The sequence below is a fragment of the Aquarana catesbeiana genome, linkage group LG04 (genome assembly GCF_042186555.1).
Source record: "Aquarana catesbeiana isolate 2022-GZ linkage group LG04, ASM4218655v1, whole genome shotgun sequence".
NCBI classification, from domain to species: domain Eukaryota; kingdom Metazoa; phylum Chordata; class Amphibia; order Anura; family Ranidae; genus Aquarana; species Aquarana catesbeiana.
This window is the reverse complement of record NC_133327.1, coordinates 539389115-539400178: the sequence shown is the minus strand read 5'-3', so window position 1 is coordinate 539400178 and position 11064 is coordinate 539389115.

Here is an 11064-nt window from a genome sequence, read left to right as displayed (position 1 = left end):
GTGAAAAAAAAAAATGAAACACCCACCATTTTAATCTGTAGGGCATTTGCTTTAAAAAAATATATAATGTTTGGGGGTTCAAAGTAATTTTCTTGCAAAAAAAAATTATTTTTTTATGTAATCAAAAAGTGTCAGAAAGGGCTTTGTCTTCAAGTGGTTAGAAGAGTGTGTGATGTGTGACATAAGCTTCTAGATGTTGTGCATAAAATGCCAGGACAGTTCAAAACCCCCCCAAATGACCCCATTTTGGAAAGTAGACACCCCAAGCTATTTGCTGAGAGGCATGTCAAGTCCATGGAATATTTTATATTGTGACACAAGTTGCGGGAAAGAGACAATTTTTTATTTTTTTTATTTTTTTTTGCGCAAAGTTGTCACTAAATGATATATTGCTCAAACATGCCATGGGAATATGTGAAATTACACCCCAAAATACATTCTGTTGCTTCTCCTGAGTACGGGGATACCACATGTGTGAGACTTTTTGGGAGCCTAGCCGCGTACGGGAGCCCAAAAACCAAGCACCGCCTTCAGGCTTTCTAAGGCCGTAAATTTTTGATTTCACTCTTCACTGCCTATCACAGTCTCGGAGGCCATGGAATGCCCAGGTGGCAAAAAACCCCCCCAAATGACCCCATTTTGGAAAGTAGACACCCCAAGCTATTTGATGAGAGGTATAGTGAGTATTTTGCAGACCTCACTTTTTGTCACAAAGTTTTGAAAATTGAAAAAAGAAAAAAAAAATTTTTTTTTCTCGTCTTTCTTTATTTTCAAAAACAAATGAGAGCTGCAAAATACTCACCATGCCTCTCAGCAAATAGCTTGGGGTGTCTACTTTCCAAAATGGGGTCATTTGGGGGGGGGTTGTGCCACCTGGGCATTCCATGGCCTCCGAAACTGTGATAGGTAGTGAGGAGTAAAATCAAAAATGTACGCCCTTAGAAATCCTGAAGGCACTGATTGGTTTTCGGGGCCCCGTACGCGGCTAGGCTCCCAAAAAGTCCCACACATGTGGTATCCCCATACTCAGGAGAAGCAGCTAAATGTATTTTGGGGTGCAATTCCACATATGCCCATGGCCTGTGTGAGCAATATATCATTTAGTGACAACTTTGTGCAAAAAAAAAAAAAAAAAAAAAAAATTTGTCACTTTCCCGCAACTTGTGTCAAAATATAAAACATTCCATGGACTCAACATGCCTCAAAGCAAATAGCTTGGTGTGTCTACTTTCCAAAATGGGGTCATTTGGGGGGGTTTTATGCCATCTGGGCATTTTATGGCCTTCAAAACTGTGATAGGTAGTGAGGAGTAAAATCAAAAATGTACGCCCTTAGAAATCCTGAAGGCAGTGATTGGTTTTCGGGGGCCCCGTACGCGGCTAGGCTCCCAAAAAGTCCCACACATGTGGTATCCTCATACTCAGGAGAAGCAGCTAAATGTATTTTGGGGTGCAATTCCACATATGCCCATGGCCTGTGTGAGCAATATATCATTTAGTGACAACTTTTTGTAATTTTTTTTTTTTTTTTTTTTGTCATTATTCAATCACTTGGGACAAAAAAAAAATGAATATTCAATGGGCTCAACATGCCTCTCAGCAAATTCCTTGGGGTGTCTACTTTCCAAAATGGGGTCATTTGTGGGGGTTTTGTACTGCCCTGCCATTTTAGCACCTCAAGAAACGACATAGGCAGTCATAAATTAAAGGCTGTGTAAATTCCAGAAAATGTACCCTAGTTTGTAGGCGCTATAACTTTTGCGCAAACCAATAAATATACACTTATTGACATTTTTTCTACCAAAGACATGTGGCCGAATACATTTTGGCCTAAATGTATGACTAAAATTGAGTTTATTGGATTTTTTTTAGAACAAAAAGTAGAAAATATCTTTTTTTTTCAAAATTTTCAGTCTTTTTCCGTGTATAGCGCAAAAAATAAAAACGGCAGAGGTGATCAAATACCATCAAAAGAAACCTCTATTTGTGGGAAGAAAAGGACGCAAATTTCGTTTGGGTACAGCATTGCATGACCGCGCAATTAGCAGTTAAAGCGACGCAGTGCCGAATTGTAAAAAGTGCTCTGGTCAGGAAGGGGGTAAAACCTTCCGGGGCTGAAGTGGTTAACAGTTTCTCTTTCAGAGTTCCAGACTTGATTAAGTATTTCTTCATCGCTAAACACTGAACAAACTTTATTTATAAGCATCAAAGTTGGAATAGAACGGTCTCTATTATTATAAAATAATTAGAGCGTTCGAGTTCTCCCGAGATCTCGCACAATTCGCACGTTACGAAAAGAACCAATGAATGGCAGTCTGTCAGAAATTGCGTTTTCATACATGTTACTTTTTTAACTTTTGCAAAATTGATTTACCATTTAATTTTTCGATATGTCCAAAGCTTCAAAACGGTAGCAATTATAAATATTTTTTCAAATCTCCCATGGCGCACCTGCAAATCTCACGCGGCACACTAGTTTGCCACAGCACACAGTTTGTGAATCACTGGGTTAGGCACTTCGTAGGTTTATGTATGTACATGTGCCGGGTATTAACTGCAGATTAATTAAAATGGTTTGATATAAATGTTCTTTTTATAATGTGATTTAATTAGCCTTTGGCATTGTGTAAGTAGTATTTTAATCTGATGATACTATCTCAATCAGATAATTTTACTTTTTGTATATTGCCAAGCATGTCATGAGTTCATTTTAGCTGTGCTTGTTAAATTCCAGTGTTTATACACCTTAGGGACTGTTAGGTCGGTACAATTACTGTGGAAGTACATCAAGTTTTACTTTACTTTATAATTCATGTTACTCCAAATGTGGAAGAACACTCTGGACAGATACTTACACTATGCATGTACATTTGGGTCTGGGAGACCCAGAAACAAAGGATATAAAGGAGGCTATCATTTTTAAAGAATGAACAGTATTTACCTGTGACAGTTGTGCTTCCACTAAATATTAGAAGTAAACCAATGATCCATATAAAGTGGTGACATTATTAAACACATGTGTAATTTTTAATTTGCATGAGGGAAACTATGGAATAACGTCTGTAAGTCTTAAAGTAGTACAGTGAATTACATTTGTTGACACTGACTTTGGATACATCCTAAGTAATACATCCAGGATTCATGAACATTATAGGCTTTTTTATGCCTAGTATAAATCTCCCAGCATTTTGCCATGTGCCACATACAGCCTGCCATTCAAGTGACTGTACGTTGTCCTATCTGCACGTGTGTTCAACGTATTTTTTGAATGCAAAACTTCTGCATTTGTAAAATAAATTGGATGTGCATGTGTGAGTAAACACTGATGCAAAGAAGCATCGGCAGGGGCGCATGCGCAGTAGCTCCCAAGAAGGCAGAGACCTTCTGAGGCTCCTTGCCACTCCGGTCCTATATACCCCGCTGCAGCCTTCAGGACACCCGCCTGGGACCCACTCTGCTATTAATCGCAGTGGGAGCCTATATCGGGAAAACCCTGATGTCATCCAGCACTGCCAGAAGGGACCTCTCTCGCCAGCTTAATTTCGCCGCCGGCTCGCTCAGCTATGCCAAAATGGCAGCCGTGATCCACGAGGGAGAGACAAAGACACGGACGCAGCAGCAGAGGACTCCATAGAAGATCAGGATGCTGCATCTCTGACCCTACTGTGCACAGTGAGTCTTCCACACTTGTTGCCACCGTCCCCCACATCCACAGAATCACTAATAGGGAGGACAATAGATGAGCTCCCCATGACACCCCTGAGTGACCCCCTGGCCAGCCTAGACACATGCGACAGGGAGGCCTACACCACATCTCTTGTCCCCACCGACTTTCCCTCCATGATGACAGCCTTCTTTCAGATGCTGTCCAGATTAGCACTGAACGTGGCCCAAATCCCCTCCTCCATCCATGCGGACTTGCAGCAGCTAGACATAAGGATTGAAGCCATTGAAAAAAGGGCCGATCAATCTGTGGCCAGGATCAATCAAAGCTCTGTGACCTGGAAAATAGATCCAGTTGCTATAATTTCAGGATCAGAGGACTCCCAGAACTAGTGAAAGAAGTCCAGCCAGCAGTTCGGGCCCTCATCAAAGGCCTCATCCCGGATATTCCAGATCACCGCCTGGAACTCGACAGGGCTCATAGAGCTCTGCAGCCCCCCTGCTCGGATGGCCTTCCCAGGGACATTGTAGTAAAGCCTCATTTTTATTCTACTAAAGAAGAAGTGATGAAAAGGTCTAGAGCTGCTGATACTCTCACCATCCAGGGCCATGCAATACAGATCTTTGCCGATCTATCGCCCTATATGGTCCAGAAAAGGAGAGCACTCAAACATCTGCTCCAAGTCCTGCAACAAAAAGAAATTTCCTACAGATGGTCATTCCCGCTACACCTGAACTTTTCCTATCGCAACAAGGGCTTCGGATTCTCGTCCTTCCAAGGACTCAAAACTGCCATGAATAACCTGCCCAGACTGACTACAATGCCAGACACCTGGTCTGGCTCTCTTCCCCCCCCTGTTTTTTTCTATTCCCCCAGGGCCCTTGTCTCATTCATGAACAGATCTCTGGAATAAATCTCATCTGCTCATAGGAGAAATGACCTGTGGCCGAATACAATTAAGTAGTTTCCTACTGCTATAAGTTTTTGACGTGGTTCCCCTGGCCGGACTGACCTCTCTCAGGGGGTTTCAGTAAGTTACGGAGACCCCGGGCGGGGGGAGTCGACGGGGATCTGGTATAGAATTGTTATTTCTACCATAATTATCTGGTGAATGTTCTGTTAAAGGTTAAACTGTTATAGTTTCCTCCCAGCGGAAGGACCGTAGTGGGTGCAGTGCGCCTCCTTCAGTCTCTGAGGTAAATGTGTTCACCTCCCAGAGATGGTACAAAGACCCTTGTCTTGAGGTTCTTCAGATCTCTCTGATTATGGGAATTGGCAGGTCCATTCCTATCCTGGGTGGGGTTAGGGGTATATGGCCAGCTCCAAATGCTGATTACTTGTACTTGCTCATATTTCCTTGTTACTCTATTTTCTTTTTCCTTCTCTTCTGCTGTCTTCTCTTCATCCCTCTCTAGGTCTCCCAGGAGTTCTCACACAATCCGCTCCCAGGCTTGGGTGATGAATAGGATTGATGCAAGATCGCACTGTCAAGAGCCATCTCCTGATCGGGTAAGTGATACAATGTCCCTGAGACACTCTTCCCCCCTGGTCCATTGCTAACACAAAAACCCCTAAATCTACTTGCTTCCCCTAACGCACAGGGACTCAACTTGCCAATCAAACGTCGGAAATTATTCCAACTTTATCACACCATGTGCTCAGATATTTTACTCATACAAGAAACACACTTCCCCGCAACATTTATGCCCAACTTTTTGCACCAATACTACCCCCAATTTTTCCTAACGAACGCGGCCAACAAAACAAAAGGAGTAGCCATCTGCTTTTCCAAACACATAAACTTTTTCCAGACAGAGGTAATCACAGATCCCCTAGGCCAGTACATTTTGGTAACAGGCACTACAGACGGCGAAACCTACACTTTTATCTCTTACTATACTCCCAACAAGGGCCAAGCTAAATTTTTTGAATCACTACTAGGCACCCTGCGATGACACTTCCAGGGCACAGTCATCATGGGGGGAGGCTCGAATTTTGCCTTTGACCTTTCACTAGACAAAATGGCCAAAGGGGCCGCCAGATCCAAATACCCCACTAGACAGAGTTTAAAAATTGCTCACATTTTACACTCAGTAGGACTGATTTATATCTGGAGGGAACTCAACCCCCGCACAAGGGACTATATGCACTTTTCAGCGCCACACAACACCTATGCCAAGATAGACCACATTTTCCTGCAAACCGCATCCATCCTGTCGACCTTAACTTCCAAAATTACAGATACCCCCCTGTCAGATTACTCTATTGTGACATTAGTTACCCATCAATCATCGGGGCGAAAAGCCCGTTTAAATGGAGACTCAATGAAGCCTTGCTAAGCAACGCAATACATTGTATGATCTTAGAAAAGACCCTGAAAGACTATTTTCTTGAAAACGACAATGACTGTGTCACCCCTGCAACTCTATGGGCTGCTCACAAAGCAGTCATGAGAGGCAAGCTTATTCAGCTTTCCTCCATGCTAAAAAGAACACAGAGCAGACCTACAGAGGCGTACTGAGGAATTCCTCTCTCTAGCCAAGGCCCACAAATGAAACCCCATCACTTCAACCTTAGCACAGCTAGATCTAGCTCAAACTAACCTTAATTTAATCCTCACCACAGCTGCAGAGAAACATCTCAGATGGATGGGAGCTAGACTCTACTCTCAAAGAGATAGAATCAGCTCCAAACTTGCCACGAAACTGAGCCCCAGACAACGAACCTTAGCCTTCCCAAAAATTCGAACCCCAACTGGTGATTTAACCCAGCAAAAATAATGGAAGCCTTCCTAAAGTTTTACTCAAATCTTTACGAAGCTGCTCCCCCATCCTCTTCTGTTATCAAGAACACTTCTATTACTGATCTTCCTATCCCTAAGATAGCTCAGAAGTCCAGTGTGCTAAAGTGTGGAATGATGGATCCTGTTTTCTATAGGCTTGTAAAGTATGTTCTGAACTAACCAAGAAACTACCAGGAATGTAGTAACCGTTTGAACTGTCAGGATTACTTAACTTCAAGCAAACCAAATATTATTTCACAATTATGATGCTGTTGTTGCCCAGAGAGGACAGGTAAACTACCCACCTGCTCCTACAGCACCAATCCCCCACCAGCCAGACTGGCAAAGGACATTCTATAGTTTGTGTCAGCATGGTAACAATCTCAGGTGATGGTTTCTCTGCTCTCACCAGCAACAGGATCACAAGTGTGAAATAGACATTAAAGTGGTATTAAACCCAAAAGCAAACAATTAATTATATTGCAGCTAACTAATTCTGAGATGTGACGGCTGCATTCGTTTTCTTTTTAGGATTTCTTTCATTTTCATTTGGTGATCCAACAAGCTGTTCTATAGATGTCAGTTACACAGTTGAAACAAACCATTTACCACTGGCAATTCTTTATTCCAAAAGGAATAAAAACTGTTCACTATAACTGATTTCAATTTGATGTTAATTTGTTAGTACATTTACATCTGCTAGTACATATAACACTCCCCTCCTCCAAGACTGACAATGTTGCTGTTTAAAGTTGCCCCCTGTGCTTTTTTCATTCAGAGTGGGGGCACTCTAATACAGGAGGTGTATTACTGGCCAGATCATAATTTTTGGTTTTGGGTTTAATATTTCTTTAGGTGAACCAGTCCCCAGTTCATGCACACTAAAGTATTGTAGATATTCTGAACAAGCAGTAAAAGAAGTGGACGCTCCCTACCTTAAAAAAACTTTGAATCTTCTGAACCCAACCTTCCACCACTTCCACAATCATAAAAGTAAAAAAAAGCTACACCCAATTTTTGCTGCACACCGCCCTTTCTTGTCTTCTAGAAGCAGGGCCCAACTTATGAGCCTGCACATAGGCCAACTGCTTTCATAAAATGTCCCTGTTCCTGATTCCTGCACTCTGTACACTATTTTTGTTCCTAACCCTTGCACTTTGTATTTGATCCAATCCTGACTTCTGCACTCTTTATGTAGGTATAATGATCAGGTTTGGTTATCAGACGTGAGTAAGATGCTTGATCATGCACAATACGGGGGGGCACAGTTTGGCATGTTTGCCCTGGGCACTGGGTGGCCTTGTCCCGGCACTGGATAGTGGTGTCATCATTGACCAACTATGGCTGAGCCTAAGTTTGGACCAAACCACTGGCTAATTCCTACAGCTAAGATACTGTCCAGCAACTGTTTTATATTTCTGGTTCTGAATTATTACTCTCTATTTTTTATTCAGGATAAAGCCTTCCTATTCTCTTCCTCTTGCATCGGGGCCTAATCAAACTGCTTACATCTCCAGCAACTGCAAATATTTGTGGCTATTGTTTCTAAAACAATACACTCTAATTTTTATTTAAGGATAAAACATGCATTGTCTTTTTCTTATACAGTGCTGTCTAACCAAGTTGCTTACATACTGCCCAGTTATTGGAGTATGAATTTGTGGCTATTGCCTCTGATATGAAAAATTTTCAAAAAAGGATAAAACCTCACCTCTCCTTGTTATACTGTAGAAAGCTGCTTACATACTGATAAGCCGCTGAACAATATGTGTGGCTATTGTCTCTGAAATAATACACTCAAATTTGTATTTCAGCATACAAACTGCCTTGTCTATCCCTCTTACATTGCAGCATAAAGATGCTACTTACATACTGCCCAGCCATTAAACAATATGCATGGCTATTGTCTCTGAAGATACACGCTCTAATTTTTAATTAGGGAAAAAATCTGCCTATTCTCTCCCTCTTACCTTGCAGCCTAATAAATCTGCCTAAATACTGTCCAGCCATTGCACAATAGTTATGGTTATTGCCTCTCAAGAATACACTATAATACTTACTTTCAATTTGATGCCTATTCAAGTACTTATGTACTGTTCTGATGCTAGCCAGTTTCTACTAAACACATGCCTAAAGTCTGTATAGTATCTGTAATATTTTGAGTATAACTTCAGAAATGGGAATGGGAGGAGGTTCAGGAAATGCGGGGTTGTGGTTTTCTAGCATTTTTGTTCACTCTGTTTTGAAATTGTAATTGCTGTCAAGTCAAATACAGTGTGGTACTGTAAAAAAAAAATCACAAACTATACTGTGTAACTGTTTACCACTGGCCAATTAGTACAAAGTTAAGGGGTTCAACTTTATTTTTTAAGAGTACATTTTCCAGTAGTTTTTAGATCTGTTGTGGCTGCTACTTCAATTCGGGCTTATTACCACTGAACAAAAAACAGGTGTTGTAGCCAAAACTATTTTAAAAAGCCTTTTTCTGAGTTTTATGGTAGCAGATTTGAATGCTGCTGCTATATTTAAGCCAAACAATAAGGTAGAAGTTAAAAAAATCAATTACACATCCAAAATATATAATGCGAGAATATGGTGTCACTGACATCCCCATAAGAATCAGACTGTTTCATAATATAACATACTTAAAGACTTAAAGCGGAGCTCCAGCCCCCCTCCAAAAATTAAAGGTCAGCAGCTACAAATACTGTAGCTGCTGACTTTTAATATTAAGACACTTACCTGTCCTGGGATCCTGCAATGTCAGCACCCCAGCCGATTTGTCTATCTGCTCCTGGGTGCTGCAGCCACCATTCCTCATAAGGGAAACTGGCAGAGAAGCCTTGCGGTTTCACAGCCTGTTCCCTACTGCACATGCGCAAAGTGCACCGTGCTTTCTGAATGGCCCCGCGGCAGCAGAAGAAGGATTGGGGCCGAAAATTCCAGGAAGTGGGGGCGAGAACCTGTCAAAAACAGCTACCTGCTCTCCCCCCTCAAAAGGTGCTAAATGTGGCAGTGGAGGGGGGGGGAGGAAGCAAACAAGCAGAGCTTCCCCTTTTGGGTGGAGCTCCGCTTTAAAAACATTTCCCAAGCATGTAATTGAAAGGATTGGTGTTTTTCCCTTGCTGACCTCAAAGTCACATTAAAAAGGTGGACCCTCTCCTGCTGTATGATATTTTTGAAGTTTTTTTTGCATTGGTAAATATCCTTCATGGTGTCTGGTTTCCCTTGTATGCCCTTTTTTGACAACCACTTGCCTATCAGCCTTGATAATTGCCAGTAATGATTTTCAAGATTCACCCTTCATAGACTTCATTGGGGTCCAGCTTTAAGTTTTCAATATTCAGAATTCACATTAAAGTGGTTGCAAACCCACAAAAAAAAAACTGCAAGACAAAGGCATAATGAACTAGTATGCATAGCATACTTGCTCATTATGAAATACTCACCTTAAATCGAAGCCCCCACAGCGGTCCCAGTAGACAGCTCCAGCCGGCAATATCACTCTTGTAGTTACTTCCAGGTATCGCGGGCGCCGGCGATGTCACTCCCGCGCACATGTGGGTGCCGCCAGTAATAGCACACTAGCTGCAGCAAAGATACAAACGTGCCATTGCTTCAGTGCGCATGTACCGATGATGTCCGCACATGCTGATACAGGGGTTATCTCCTAAACCGTGCAGGAGATATGTGGGGTAGCTACAGGTAAGCCATATTATAGGCTTACCTGTAGTAAAATGTAGATTGTAAGGGTTTACAACCACTTTAAGTTTAATAAATGTCCCACAAACCAAACCCAGACATATTTTTAAATCCTGTTTACCAAGATACAATGGGAACCCCCATCTCACATCCAAAGTATATCTACTATCCTGTTTGTGGCTTCTCTGTATGCCAGTGTAGGAGTACATTCTTTCACTATAGAGAGGATTAATTCAAGACTCTATAAGACTGACTCTGGTATCTAAGAGAAGAATACTTGATGTAGGTGAACTTAATGGGAAGCCTATTAATGAATGCCGGGCCCCGATACAGAGTAGTCCATCTTTAACTTCAGGACCCATGGGATTGTTTGCCATCCATAACTCCTAAATCATAAATTTAATTTAAAATTTAAGATTTATTTTGATACTAGTAGCAAAAATTGTAAACTTAGCTTTGTGACATTTTCTAGTCAATATTTGTGATTATATTCTTCTTCAGAACCCTTAAGGTAGTTTGAGGTATAAGCCTTAAATACTAGGTCTAGATCTTGATCACTACCCAGGGCCTCTTCAGAATAATCAATGTTAATGTTAGAATTTGTTTTTTTTAACTTGACATAACAGTTTCTGTCTGTTTTAAATGCTCTTTAAAAGCGCAGGTTGTATGTTGAATGTAAAAACTTTTAGAGGATGTTGTATAAAGAGAAGCAGTCTGATGAATGAAACACATTGGCATATTTTAAGGCAATACATTCTGAAAATGTGTGCAGAATATTTGATATATCTTCTGCTAATGTGAGTAAGAGAGATGGGTTGTGACTGACCTAACTACAAGGTAAACATAATCATTTTTGACTTTGCATAACCTACTTCTAGTCACGTGTAAGTGTTGAAAAGTGCCAGTCTAGCAAGCAC